General features: G+C 46.8%; 1 pseudogene; it reads right to left on the bottom strand.

Annotated features, from left to right (window-relative positions):
* Positions 1 to 11,865, bottom strand: part of LOC119350095 — a 71,666-nt pseudogene extending 59,801 nt beyond the window's left edge.
* Between the last annotated feature and the right edge of the window lie 1,452 nt (positions 11,866 to 13,317).

Genomic DNA, 13,317 nt, shown 5'->3' with positions numbered 1-13,317 from the left:
GAGGGGTGGCCCCTCCCGGTGGACCCCCAGAACCCTTCTGATGGCCCGGGTACAATACCGATATGCCCCCGAAACCTTCCGGTGTCCGTATGACAACTTCCCATATATAAATCTTTACCTCCGGACTATTCCGGAACTCCTCGTGACGTCCGGGATCTCATCCGGGACTCTGAACAACATTCGGTAATCACATACAAGTCTTCCTAATAACCCTAGCGTCACCGAACCTTAAGTGTGTAAACCCTACGGGTTCGGGAGACATGCAGACATGACCGAGACGGCTCTCAGGTCAATAACCAACAGCGGGATCTGGATACCCATGTTGGCTCCCACATGCTCCTCGATGATGTCATCGGATGAACCACGATGTCGAGGATTCAAGCAACCCCGTATACTATTCCCTTTGTCAATCGGTACGTTACAAGCCCGAGACTCGATCGTCGGTATCCCAATACCTCTTTCAATCTCGTTACCGGCAAGTCACTTTACTCGTACCGTAATGCATGATCCCGTGACCAAACACTTGGTCACTTTGAGCTCATTATGATGATGCATTACCGAGTGGGCCCAGAGATACCTCTCCGTCATACGGAGTGACAAATCCCAGTCTCGATCCGTGTCAACCCAACAGACACTTTCGGAGATACCTGTAGTGCACCTTTATAGTCACCCAGTTACATTGTGACGTTTGGTACACCCAAAGCACTCCTACGGTATCCGGGAGTTACACGATCTCATGGTCTAAGGAAGAGATACTTGACATTGAAAAAGCTCTAGCAAAACGAACTACACGATCTTGTGCTATGCTTAGGATTGGGTCTTGTCCATCACGTCATTCTCCTAATGACGTGATCCCGTTGTCAATGACATCTGATGTCCATAGTCAGGAAACCATGACTATCTGTTGACCAACGAGCTAGTCAACTAGAGGCTTACTAGGGACGTATTGTGGTATATGTATTCACACGTGTATTACGATTTCCGGATAATACAATTATAGCATAAATAAAAGACAATTGTCATGAACAGGGAAATATAATAATAATGCTTTTATTATTGCCTCTAGGGCATATTTCCAACACCTCCCCCTAGTCCAATTCGGACTAGGCCATGGGGGGGGGGGGGGGCGCGGCCTGCCCTAGGCAGCCCCTCTCTCTTTCTCGTATGGCCCAATAAGGCCCAATACTTCTCCCCGGCGAATTCCCGTAACTCTCCGGTACTCCGATAAATACCCGAATCACTCGGAACCTTTCCGAACTCCGAATATAGTCGTCCAATATATCGATCTTTATGTCTCGACCATTTTGAGACGCCTCGTCATGTCCCCGATCTTATCCGGGACTCCGAACTCCTTCGGTACATCAAAACTCATAAACTCATAATATAACTGTCATCGAAACCTTAAGCGTGCGGACCCTACGGTTCGAGAACAATGTAGACATGACCGAGACACGTCTCCGGTCAATAACCAATAGCGGGACCTGGATGCCCATATTGGTTCCTACATATTCTACGAAGATCTTTATCGGTCAGACCGCATAACAACATACGTTGTTCCCTTTGTCATCGGTATGTTACTTGCCCGAGATTCGATCGTCGGTATCCAATACCTAGTTCAATCTCGTTACCGGCAAGTCTCTTTAATCGTTCCGTAATACATCATCTCGCAACTAACTCATTAGTTGCATTGCTTGCAAAGCTTATGTGATGTGCATTATCGAGAGGGCCTAGAGATACCTCTCCGACATTCGGAGTGACAAATCCTAATCTCGAAATACGCCAACACAACAATTACCTTTGGAGACACCTGTAGAGCACCTTTATAATCACCCAGTTACGTTGTGACGTTTGGTAGCACACAAAGTGTTCCTCCGATAAACGGGAGTTGCATAATCTCATAGTCATAGGAACATGTATAAGTCATGAAGAAAGCAATAGCAACATACTAAACGATCAGGTGCTAAGCTAACGGAATGGGTCATGTCAATCAGATCATTCAACTAATGATGTGATCCCGTTAATCAAATAACAACTCTTTTGTCTATGGTTAGGAAACATAACCATCTTTGATTAACAAGCTAGTCAAGTAGAGGCATACTAGTGACACTCTGTTTGTCTATATATTCACACATGTATTATGTTTCCGGTTAATACAATTCTAGCATGAATAATAAACATTTATCATGATATAAGGAAATAAATAATAACTTTATTATTGCCTCTAGGGCATATTTCCTTCAGCGGATACCAAAACCATCGCACTATATAAGATGCAATAATAAAAGTAAGAAAATTATACAAGTATCTATATAAACATACAAGTAAGAATTTTTTTTCCTTTCTGAAAGAAGATAAGAACAAGAGGCTCACCACGGTGGTGCTGGCGAAGAGATCGGCGCGGGCGATCGACGGCGGTGAAGACGGGGACGGGACGTGACTGACCGCTAAACCTAGACAAATATTGAGGAAAATGGAGCTTGAAGTTCGAGCTTGGAGAGGAGAAAGCCTAAGTAGTGTGGCTCGGGCATTCCATCAAACACCTCGTGTGCATAGGAGGTGAGCTAGAGCACCACAAAGCTCTCCCCTCGCCGCCCACGAAAAACAGAGCACTAGGAGTGCTCTGCTCGCGGGCGAGGGGTATATATAGGCAACTAATTGGTCCCGGTTCGTGCCACGAACCGGGACTAAAGGGCAGCCTTTGGTCCAGGTTCAAGCCACCAACCGGAACCAATGGTGGTGGGCCAGGAGCGAGGCGCATTGGTCCCGGTTCGTCCCACCAACCGGGACCAATAGGTCCAGTCGAACTGGGATCAATGGCCCACGTGGCCCGGCCGGGCCCCGGGGCTCACGAACCGGGTCCAATGCCCCCATTGGTCCCGGTTCTGGATTGAACCGGGACTAATGGGCTGACCCGGCCTGGACCATTGCCCCCTTTTCTACTAGTGTCCGCGCAGACACGAAGCGGCCAGAAAATAAAAATGGGTACCTGCGTTAGGCATCGATTTTTATCCGCGCAGACCCAAACGAACGCAGGCGGACGATTTGGGTCCCTGCATTGGAGTTGCTCTTAGAATACTAAATCTGTCTACAGCAGATTATATATCACCATGCATGTAAACTAAAGAAAATCAAACGAAAACGAAGAAAGTACACTGATTTCCAGGCTTAGAAGAACAAGAAACACATGACAGACTGAACGAAGCAAATTGGTCAGAAGATACTGGAGCTTACTGTGGTGCTTATGCCACGGCAGATCGATAGGACGAAATGAAGGAATCAACGGCACTTGGTCCTGGGCTTAATATATGAAGATGGACAGGGGGAAATGAAGGGGTTTGAACGGCAGATTGTGAAGACGGATAGTGGGAAATTAAGGGATTGAACATCAGTCCAAGAGGTTCCTGAACTTAATAGATAGTGGGAAATAGTGAAATCGAATGGCAGTCCAAGAGGTTCTTTGTGAGAATTAGGTTAAGCGTATGCTGGCATAGCAGGGACGCGTACGTGTTAATATAGGCACAGGAGATTACAAGCACAGGAGTTAGAGGAGGTTAGGATCGATCTCTTATCTACAGGATAGCTACAATGACATATGAGATCGATCCTACCGACCCAACTTCCTAACGTGATACACACGCACGCACACAACGTGATATACGCGGTTTATACGTACACCGCGTTTATACACAGAATACAATGTTTAACACTCCCCCTCAATCACAACTATCTAAGTTGAGATTGCGCCTGAATGCCTTCAGCTATTGCAAAGTAAGTGGCTTAGTGAATCCATCCTCAACTTGATCACCAGTGGGTATAAACCTTATATTCAACAATTTTTCAGCCACCCGTTCACGAACAAAATGATAGTCAATTTCAATATATTTTGTCCTGGCATGAAATATAGGATTAGCAAATAGGTATGTGGCACCAAGATTATCACACCAGAGCGATGCAGCTTTTGGATGATGAACACCCAGTTCTGTCAGCAAATGTTGGACCCAAATAATTTAAGCAGTAGCATTGGCTAATGCCTTGTACTCAGCTTCTGTACTGGACCGAGAAACAGTAGGTTGCTTGCGAGCACACCAGGATATCAAATTACCTCCAAGGAATACTGCAAAGCCTCCTATTGACCTCCTGTCATCAGGACAGCCTGGCCAGTCTGCATCTGAAAAAGCACTAACTAGCATAGAATCTGACTTTCCAAATTTTAAACCATGACCTTTGGTTCCTTGAAGATATCTAAGTATCCTTTTTACGGCTGTCCAATGGACACTAGTAGGAGCATGTAAAAATTTGACAAACTTTGTTTAGTGAGTATGAAATATCTGGCCTAGTCAAAGTCAAGTATTGCAATGCTCCTACAACACTTCTATACCTGGTGACATCTTCTGCCCCAAGTGCCTCTCCATCATGAAGGGACAATTTTTTAGAGACAGACAAAGGTGTAGGTGATGGCTTACATGTCTTCATGCCCATCCGCTGAAATATTTCTTGTACATATTTCTCCTGTGACAACACAATTCCACTTGGTACATGTTTTACCTCAATTCCAAGAAAGAAATGCAGGTTGCCCAGGTCCTTTAGTGCAAAGTCCTTTCTCAAGTCCTTGAGGAGAGCTTCAACTGCTTGAGATGAGGAACTTGTGACAACAATATCATCAACATAAATGAGCATAAAAATGGTTATCCCATGCTTGTGATAAAAGAACAATGAGGTGTATCCCTTAGATGGAGAGAACCCCAGAGATTGCAACTTTGAAGATAACCGAGAGTACCAAGCCCTAGGTGCCTGTTTCAGCCCATACAATGCCTTCTCAAGCTTACAGACATGATGTGGAAATCTGGAGTTTTCATACCCAGGCGGTTGCCTCATGAACACTTCCTCTTCAAGAACACCATGCAAGAACGCGTTCTTTACATCTAGCTGTCGAATGCACCAGTTTCTAGAGACTGCAACTGAAAGAATTATTCTGATAGTAGCTGCTTTTACTACAGGACTAAATGTGTCCTCGTAATCAAGCCCGTCCCTCTGTTTAAACCCTTTGGCAACTAAACATGCCTTATACCTGTCAATAGTGCCATCAGATTTTCGTTTGACCTTATAGACCCACTTGCAGTCAATAAGATTCCTCCCCTTGACTGGTGGAACCAAACGCCATGTCTTGTTTTTCATAAGAGCATCATATTCCTCATCCATTGCCTCCTTCCATCTGCGTTCACCTAGTTCTTCTCCCAGATTCTGCGGTCCTCCTGTGGCACAAAAAGAACCCCAACGAACACAACCATCTATATAGATTTTAGGCTGAACAATACCACTTTGTGACCTGGTATGGGAGCGTGCAGGAAGCGGCGGAGCAGGTTGCGAGTTACGTTGCTGAAGTCGATTGGAAGAAGAAGACACGGCCAATCCGGAGTCCACAGAAGATCCAGGAGAGAACTCCTGTTGTGGCTCGAGCGAATCAGCAGATGAGGACGCAGCCGCCTCCCCGAAGCGGCCACTTGGCGCATCTGGGTTGGTCTCTAGTGGCTGGTTGGGCGGCAGCCGACCGGAGCCGCGCGCAGAGGGCCCTCCTGGCCGCGACACAGACGTGACCCGCGGATGCGACAAGGGCCGACCGGTGCCATGTGCGCCTGGCCCACCAAATCCAGCCACAGGTGCAGGCCGCCTGGCTGACACCGACGCGGATCCCAGAGGCGATTCGCCTGGCCTGCCTGGTGCGCCTGACGAGGCTGATCCCGAGGGGATCCCGCCCAGATCAGCTCCGGGATCGCCATCCGGATCTTCTGTGGCGTGTGCTGTAGTTTTGGATCCTGACATAAAATCATACGAGTTTTCTCCAAAAGCTTCATTATATTCCTGCACACTTTCAGCAGAGTTTTGATCAATAGAGTCATGAGACATGGACACATGGTCAGCAGGATCTACTACACCCCCGGGGATAAAGTTTGGCGATGGGAGGAGATGGGCGGGTAGAAGAACAAGCTCTTTGCGAAGTTGAGCGCCGGCGTTGGGGTGGAGTTTGGCAAAAGGAAACACTTGTTCATCAAAAACCACATCGCGAGAAAAATAGACACGTCCGGTAGCAACATCCAAACACTTGTAGCCCTTATGAAGACTACTGTACCCCAGAAAAACACACTGTTTTGAACGAAACTCTAGCTTGTGCTTATTTAAAGGATGTAGATTTGGCCAAACTGCACAACCAAAAATGCGAAGGAATGTGTAGTTTGGTTTGGTGCCAAAGAGACGTTCAAGAGGGGTTTGGTTATTAATGACTCTGCTAGGAACATGATTGATGAGATAGACGGCTGTGAGGAACGCTTCGTCCCAAAACTTCAATGGCATGTAGGCATGCGCAAGGAGGGAGAGGCCCACCTCCACTATGTGCCTATGTTTTTTTTCAGCGGAGCCGTTCTGTTGGTGGGCATGTGGACAGGAAACATGATGAGTGATGCCCATGCGATCAAAGAAAGAATGGAGTTTTTGGTATTCACCACCCCAGTCCTTTTGCATGGCAAGGATTTCGTGATCAAAGAGACGTTCAACATGTTGTTGGAAAAGATGAAACTTTGCAAATACATCAGACATATTCTTAAGAAAATAGATCCAACAAAACTTGCTGAAATCATCAATAAAGCTAACATAGTACTTTTGTCTGCCAACAGAAATGGGTCTAGGACCCCACACATCTGAAAAAACTAGCTCTAAAGGAGCCTTTGATTCACTAGTAAACGAGAATAAGGAAGCTGATGACTCTTGGCCATCTGACATGAATCACACACAAGGAGATGATCCTTTTTATTGGAAACTGAAAGACTAAAATCTCGAAGAATTTTCTGGACCACTGGAAAGGCAGGATGCCCTAGGCGCTTGTGCCATCTTGAGGTAGATGGCTTGATCACAGTGAGAGCTTGACGAGAGGGAGCATCATGGCGGCCAGAAATAAGGAACAACCGTCCCCTACTCTTGCTTTGAAGAACGGTTCTCCGGGTGGCTCGGTCCTTAACAAAGAAAATTTCAGGGTAAACTTCAAGGAAGGCATGGTTATCACGAATAAGCTTGTAGGCAGAAAGTAAACTTTGATCTGATTCTGGTGCATGGATGATGTTATTTAGTTTGAGAGAGCCATGAGGTGTAGTGAGAACCGAATGACCAATGTGAGCAATGTCCATACCTTGACCACTCGCAGTGTGGATTTGTTCCGTGCCAGTGTACCGATCCCGAACAGCAAGATTCTCCAGCTCCCCTGTCACATGATCGGTTGCTCCGGTGTCGAGGTACCAATTTGTGTCCACTCCATAGGAGTGAACAGCATTGGCCGAACGGTTCCCTCCACCACCACCTCCGCCCGCAGGGTTGCGGACGTTGTTGTTGTAGTCGCGATCATAGCGCTTTCTGCAGCGCCAAGCTCCATGCCCCTCCATCTTGCAGATCTGGCACTTCTCGCGGTCACCGCGATCGCCGCGGTCACCACCACCTTGTCGCGGCGCGCCTCCAGAGCCGCCGTTGCCAGAGTTGTCGGGGTAGCACTGGCCACCCGCGTTGTTGTTGTTGAATCCGCGGGAGCCACCGCCGTTGCCGCCACCAGGGCAGCTATAGTTGCCGCCGCCGCGGCCACCACCCCTGGCCGCAAGATTCGCGGAGTAGGAGGCGGTCTGGGCGGCGATGCGAGCCTCGGCGGAGAGAAGCAGCGAGAAAAGCTCGTTGAGGCCGATCGGCTACTCGGTTGCCGTGCGCGTGGAGATGGCGGAGACGAACCCATTGTAGTCCGGCTCATGAAGAAGACCTTGCAGGATGTGGTCGACCACATCATCCTCATCAAGCGACTTGCCGGCGGCTGCAAGTTCGTCGGCGATGCCCTTCATCTTGGTGAAGTAGGCCGCCGCAGAAAGGTCGCCCTTGCGGGTATGCTCGAGCTGTGAGCGGAGCTGGATCACCCTCGCCCTGGATTGCGACGAGAAACTCTGCAGGAGCGCAGCCCAGAGCGTCGCCGCGGTAGTGCATGTGCTGACCTGCATCAAGACCTCTCAGGATAGCGATGCAATCAAAAAAGTAAGAACCTGCTGGTCCTGGGTGACCCATATGGCGTGCTCGGGGTTGGCCACGAAGGTGACCACCTTCTTGCCGGAGACTTCTTTCTCCGTGGCGATCTCAGCAGTGGGCTCCTTGATGGAGCCGTCGATGTAGCCGGTCATCCCTGCCGCCTTGATGTGCGACAGGACTTGCGCCCTCCACACGAGAAAGTTCTCGCGCGTGAGCTTCTCGGTGATGGTGTGGCCAAGAGCAGCGATCGAGGGTGCAATCATGGCGGCGGAAGATGAAGAACTCGACATGGCTAGATGCGATGAAGAGGGATGGCTCTGTATACCATGTGAGAATTAGGTTAAGCGTATGTTGACGTAGCAGGGACGCGTATGTGTTAATATAGGCATAGGAGATTACAAGCACATGAGTTAGAGGAGGTTAGGATCGATCTCTAATCTACAGGATAGCTACAACGACATATGAGATCGATCCTACCGGCCCCAACTTCCTAACGTGATACACACGCACGCACACAACGTGATATACGCGGTTTATACGTACACCGTGTATATACACAGAATACAATGTTTAACAGGCCTTAATAAATTAGCACTACCTACGAATCAACCTGTGGTTGAGTTGGTTAGGTGGACAGTGGTATCACCAACCCACCAGGGTTCAAATCCTGGTGCTCGCATTATTCCTGGATTTATTTCAGGATTTCCGGCGATGCGCTTTTAATGGGAGGAGACGTTCCCGTCGACGACGAGGCGCCTAAGCATTGGGGTCAATTGACCCCAATGAAATTACTAAATCCTTCATTAACTTAGTACTAATCGTTGTTGATTTATAGAAGATGACCCCATTGCCATGGATATGACCCCATCAACCTTTTTTTCAAGCTTCGTCCCTGCGTTCCCGTCGACGACTAGGCGCCTACGGTGGCTTCATAAATCTCAAGATGATATGCCGGCTCAGTCTCTCGGAGGTGCTCATAGGGGTAGGTTGTGCGTGTGTGCGTTCATAGGGATAAGTGTATGCGCGTGTATATGAGCGTTTGTGTCTGTACTGATGCTCAAAAAAAAATTAGCACTACCTGTGTATACTGCATCACGGGAAAAAGGAAAAATCTTCATTTCATTTTCTTCCCAACACCTAGTCCTCGATTAACAGTATAACCACGTTCATGCACCACAGATCTAAGAAATAAATGCAGATTTAGTGTGCAAGTGTGTACGACAAAGCGATGAATTCTGCTGGGATGCAGGGGGGCAAACTCACAATTTTGGGTCGCTTTCAGCAAAGAAAAAAAAAAGGATAAAGAAAGTAAGGGCTTGGCCGGCTCACCTCTCAGCCTGGGACGAGGAGGACGGGGGGAGGCCAGCGCCGCCGTCGCTTGCCGCCGGCCTTCGCTCCAGCTCCGCATGCCTGCCCCCCAGCGCCAGACCCATCGCTGCCATGTCCGGAGTGGGCACCGGCTGGCGACGGGACAGGCGGAGACTCGAGCGAAGGAAAAGGGATCGGACCATGGGTAGCAGAGAAGATTGATGTTTACCATATTTTTTGGACGCCGATAAGTACCGAACGTTCGGTCTGGGAGCTCCCCAGCCCGAACAACTCGTTCGGTACAGGGGAGCGATCGATCGAACGCTTTAGTACGGCAAGATTCACCCCCAGCACGAACGCAGCAGCCCACCATATCAGGCACGACCAGGCCTAGTAGTGGGCCTCCCATCACCCCACGACAGTTCAGCGGTAAGAAAACATAACATGATCATAAAAAAAGCCCAATTTTCCACTACTATCAAGTCTTCAAGCTGGGATTTGAACTCAGCCTTAAAAAAGCTGGGATCTGAACCTGATTATGAATAGGAAAATATATTTTTTGCCACAATATGTATATTAAAACTGTCATCAAGTTGGAAAAATGGATCCATACTAATTATGAAAATGAAAAAAAACTGCTAGAATTTAAGAACACGTAGAAGAAACTTTGGCAACAAAAATGTTTCAACAAAAAATGTCCATGTTTATATAAAACAAATTTTCCATGACCAAAAGCAATCAGTTTGCTATGGTTAAAAATCCAATCCAAAAAATACATGTTTTTTGCTTATTGTTACAAAATCCAAGCCAAACTTTGGTATAACGCAAGTAGTTTGCCATGGCAACATAATAAAGATCGAATAAGTAATAAGTCTTGCCATGGCAATTAAAAGTTAAAAATTGCCATGGGAATTTAGGTAAATTTGCCATGTTAACAAGGGTTAAATTGCCATCGGTAAAAAAAACTTGTCATGGCAATAAAGTTATATATTGCCATGGGGATTTAGGTAAATTTGCAATGTTAATGAAGGTATTTTAGCCATGGCAATAAAAGTTCAAATATTGCCATGGGGATTTAAATAAATTTGCCAATTTAATAAAAGTCAAATAAATAGTAAAACTTGTCATGACAGTAAAATTAAAAACTGGCCATGGGGATTGTAAATTTGCCATGTTAATAAAAGGTAAATTTTCCATGGCAAATAAGTAGTAAAACTTGGCATGGCAATAAATATTAAAAAATGGCCATGTGGATTTAGGTAAATTTGCCATGTTAATAAAAGGTAAATTTGCCATTGCAAATAAATAGTAAAACTTGCCATGGCAATAAATGTTAAAAAATTGTCATGGGGATTTAGGTAAATCCATGTTAATAAAGGTGAAATAATTAACTTGTCATGGAAATAAAATATAAAAATGGCCATGGCGATTTAGGTGAATTTGCCATGTTAATAAAAGGTAAACTTGTCGTGGAAAATAAATAGTAAAACTTGCCATGGCAATAAATTTAAAAGAAATGCCCTAGGGATTTAGTTAAATTCGCCATGTTAATAAAGGTAAAATAATTACTAAAACTTGCCACGGCAATATTTGCCATTTTGTTGTTTTGACCATATAAAGAATTACAACGACAATTTTAAAAATCAAAAGTTGCCGTGACAATAAAGCAATGAATTTGCCATGATCCAAGGACTAAAATTGCCTTGATTTGATAATTATATTTTCCATCTTCTAGGAAGCAAATTTGCTATGATGTGTAAACTAAATTTGCCATGATTAATTAACTAATTTTTTTGATGTTTACATGGTCAAAAAGTATAAGATTAGTTGCCATGGTCTACCGAAAAATGCCATGGTAGAAAAGAGTAAAATTACGCCATGATCCAAAATCAAAGTTGCCATGGCAAGAAAACAATGAATTTTCCATGATCCGATAACTAAATTTGCCATGATTCGATAACTATATTTGCCATCTTCCAGGAAAATTCAAGAAAAATTATACAGTGAGACGACAAATTTAAGAAAAAATGTATAGTACAATACATGTTTAGTCCTGAATCCTTCTCTCTAAATGAAAAGCAAGCTTTGATTACTCCATATCCCTTTTCAGTTTAATTATCTCTGGTGCCATTCAACGAAGATGACCACAAACTCTAAATGTCCCTTTCCCCACTACAGAAATTCAGCGCACATACTCTGATCATTTATTTTCTTCTCAAATCTCAGCTGCAAATCTCATAGCCTATCACCACTACAACAAATCTAGGGACAAAAATTGCCATTCCGTCTTGGAAGACTAGTATGCATCTCTGTTTTGTTCAGATCACACAAAACAAATGATTTTCAGACAATAAAGTGGTAATGAAATACACAGAAAAAGGTTGTTCTACTGGTTCAGTTGACATATTCAAAAGAAGATGACCTAGTTCACCTCTGCCCAGCCGATTCACTTCTGATGTATGCATCGCTAGAGCAAAACGAAACGTAGAAATGGAAGAATGGGAATTACCGAGCAGAGCTCTGACTAGCACACCGGTGCTGATCTCCAAGCTCCCCGTCGGGAGTGGGGCAGCTCGCGTTCGTGACCACGTCGGGGAGCGCAGAAGGCTGGGATGGTCATCGTCCCCGCGGCCTGTCGTCGGAGCGCAGCACCACGTCAGGGGAGCGGCAGATGCGTGGACATGGTCGTTGTCGCCGCGGGCGTCGTCGACGCAGCCCCGCGCCGGGGGGAGAGCAGCAGAAGCCTAGAGGTGGTTGTCATCGCTGCTCATGGCTGCCGGCAAAGGCCACTCCTCCTCTCTCGCCGCCGAGGTTGTCGTCATCACACGGGTGGGGTGCGGCCGCGCCGCTGGGGTTGAGCGGGCTGCATCTCAGGTGGGTGGGGGTTGGGGTGAGAGCGGCGCACCACGCCAGGAGGGTGGTGCGGTGCTATCGCACCGCGGTGTTGCGCCAATCGGCAGCCGCTGCCCTCCTCCCCGGCCGCCGCACATCGACCCCCATGCATCGCGCGTCCCCCGGAGCCCACCATGCCACGCACTCACCCCACGCCGGAGATCTTCTCGGGTTCCTCGCGCTGCCGCCGCAGTTCGCCGGGGGAGTTGCCGTGGGTGAGGGGAGATCGAAAGGGAAGGAGGATAAGGTTGTCGTTCGTGATCAAATCGTAATATCCCGAACTCTTCCACATGCTGACGTGGACAGTACCCTGCACTGAGTCGTGCGTGCAAAAACAACGGCAATGAGGGCGTTCGGTGCCAAAAGACAGAAAGCGGCACGTTCGGCACTTATTGATTCCGTATTTCTTTAATAATTATTAAGGTTTTTATTGAGAATTAATTATTAAGGTTTGTTATAGGCATTTAGGCAATCTTTTTTTAATCGAGTACAAACATAGACACTCGTATATAATTTTTAGGAAACGGATTCAGATTTATTAATGATAGCTAGTGATACAATGAATATCAACAAAGAAATAAATTCCCTAAAGAGCCGACAGACACACACTGCCAAGTTGAGGACGCGCCTTCGCCGCCGCTCACACGCGTGATCTTGAAAACTGCAGATAGATTTTCTGCGGGCGCTCATACATGCAAACGAACAGTCATCCAAGTCCAAAGACAAATCTGCTCCAGTCGTGTCCGTTTAGTTTCTGATTCCTCTCGTTCTCCGCAGGCAAATTTAACAATTTTGACCTTGGGACGAAATTAATTTACAGAGTCAACTGCTCGTGAAACTATTTTACGTCCCTGACTTTTTTGTGTAGCGCCCATCACGCAGGCGCCACACCCTACGGTGCAACACCTAGCTCTGGGGCGTTGCACACATGTCCACCGTGGGAGCCTCTGGGCCCGCACCCAGCAGTGCAACGCCTCAGAGCTAGGCGCCACACATTTAAAATGCAGCGCCTGGCGCTCGGGCGGGGCACTGTGACTTATTCAGCCACTCGGCTGCCCCCCCCCCCTCCCC

The sequence above is a fragment of the Triticum dicoccoides genome, chromosome 1B (assembly GCF_002162155.2).
Source record: "Triticum dicoccoides isolate Atlit2015 ecotype Zavitan chromosome 1B, WEW_v2.0, whole genome shotgun sequence".
NCBI classification, from domain to species: domain Eukaryota; kingdom Viridiplantae; phylum Streptophyta; class Magnoliopsida; order Poales; family Poaceae; genus Triticum; species Triticum dicoccoides.
The sequence above is the reverse complement of the archived record's forward strand: the minus strand, read 5'-3'. Positions and strand labels throughout refer to the sequence as shown.